Source organism: Ruditapes philippinarum, unplaced genomic scaffold, assembly GCF_026571515.1.
Source record: "Ruditapes philippinarum isolate M1 unplaced genomic scaffold, ASM2657151v2 ctg7956_1_1_1_1, whole genome shotgun sequence".
NCBI classification, from domain to species: Eukaryota; Metazoa; Mollusca; class Bivalvia; order Venerida; family Veneridae; genus Ruditapes; species Ruditapes philippinarum.
The window spans coordinates 27348-29030 of NW_026864859.1; positions in this window are offsets into that span (position 1 = coordinate 27348).

A 1683-nucleotide genomic window follows, 5' to 3' on the forward strand; every position below is an offset into this window, starting at 1 on the left:
CTGAAATATTCATACAAATTGATCTTATCATATGACAAAAACAAGCGGGCTATGATGGCCCTGATATCGCTCACCTGAATATAGGTCCCCGGGGCGGGACCGATTTTAACACAGGGGCCTTTATTTGAACAGACTTGGTAGACACCAATTAGAAGATGTCTCATGATAAATATATAAGCTTTAACTCTTTGGGTTTTCAAAAGAAGATTTTTTAAGTTTTTACTTTACACATATAAGGAATAACAAAGACTCTTGGGACAGGGAAAATTTGACCCTAGGGCTTTTCTTTGAACAAACTTGGTAGACATTCACTAGAAGATATTTCATGCTTAGTATCTTAACGGAAGATTTTTTTAAGTTTTAACTATACATATATAAGGAAAATCAATGATCCCGGGGCTGAGCCAATTTTAACCCAATGGCCCTTATTTGAACAAACTTTGTAGACACCCATTAGAAGATGTTTCATGCTAAATATCTTAGCTCTATCTCTTAGGGTTTTTTAAAAGAAGACTTTTTAAGTTTTTACTATATACATAAAGGGATAAACAATGACCCTTGGGGCAGGGAAAATTTTACCCCAGGGCTTTTCTTTGAACAAACTTGGTAGACACTGACTAGACGTTGTTTTATGCCAAATATTTAAGCTCTTTAATCTAGAAGATTTTTAAAGTTTTTTCTTTCGGTTGCCATGGCAACCAGAGTTCTGCATCAAGTTAAATAAATTCTTTGAACAATATTTAAAGTTGACTACCAAAGGAACATTCCTGTGAAGTTTTGATGAAATTGGCTTAGCGGTTTATGAGGAGATGTCGTTTAAAGAAAAAGTTTACGGACGGACGCCGGGCAAACAGCGATCACTTTGTGAAAGGTGAACTTTTCAATTGAAGAAAGACCTTCAACAAATGATTCAACAAATTTATGATCATTTATCAATTATTCATACTATTTGCTCTCTTCATCTCGAGACATACAAAATAGTTGACATTTTACTAGCTGGAATTAAGAAGTAACCTTCATGTAAGTTTATGAGGATATACTTTTTGCCCAATAATGTACACGAATATTGGCACGCATTTCTGCTCATACTAGTTGAACTTTGACACTTAGACAAATAATGTACTATAAACTAATAATAGTAATTTACAACTTCTCCTCCAAAACCTCCACTTCTAGTGACCAACATACATGTATATTGAAACCACACAAAGTCTTAATCATTATAAATTTTTATTTCAGGCATTGAAAGTTGTTCATGATCTCAATTTTTTTTGTTATCTACACTGGTCTATTGCTTTGTTGAAGTTTAATGCAGGTATATGTATAATCTTTACCCAATGCTATAAGATTTGCTGAATAATGAGCAAGAACAATATTGTACATTAAATCATAAACCTAGTCCAATTTATTTATTAACAATTTTTATTTTTATCTTTCTTTAATCTTTATAGAGCAATATTTTTTGGCAAACTGTCAATTTTTCGCAAACCATGTTCATATGTTATACAGTATGGTCATATTGATTTCAAGGTATACATACATGTACCTTGTCTATAGTTGTACTATAAATTTCTGTAGTATTCAGAAGGCATTATAAGAAATCAATACATGTGTAAATACACCAGATTCTGTAAGTAAAAATAAACTTGTATTTGATTTTAAATTGCAATGGATAGTCCAATC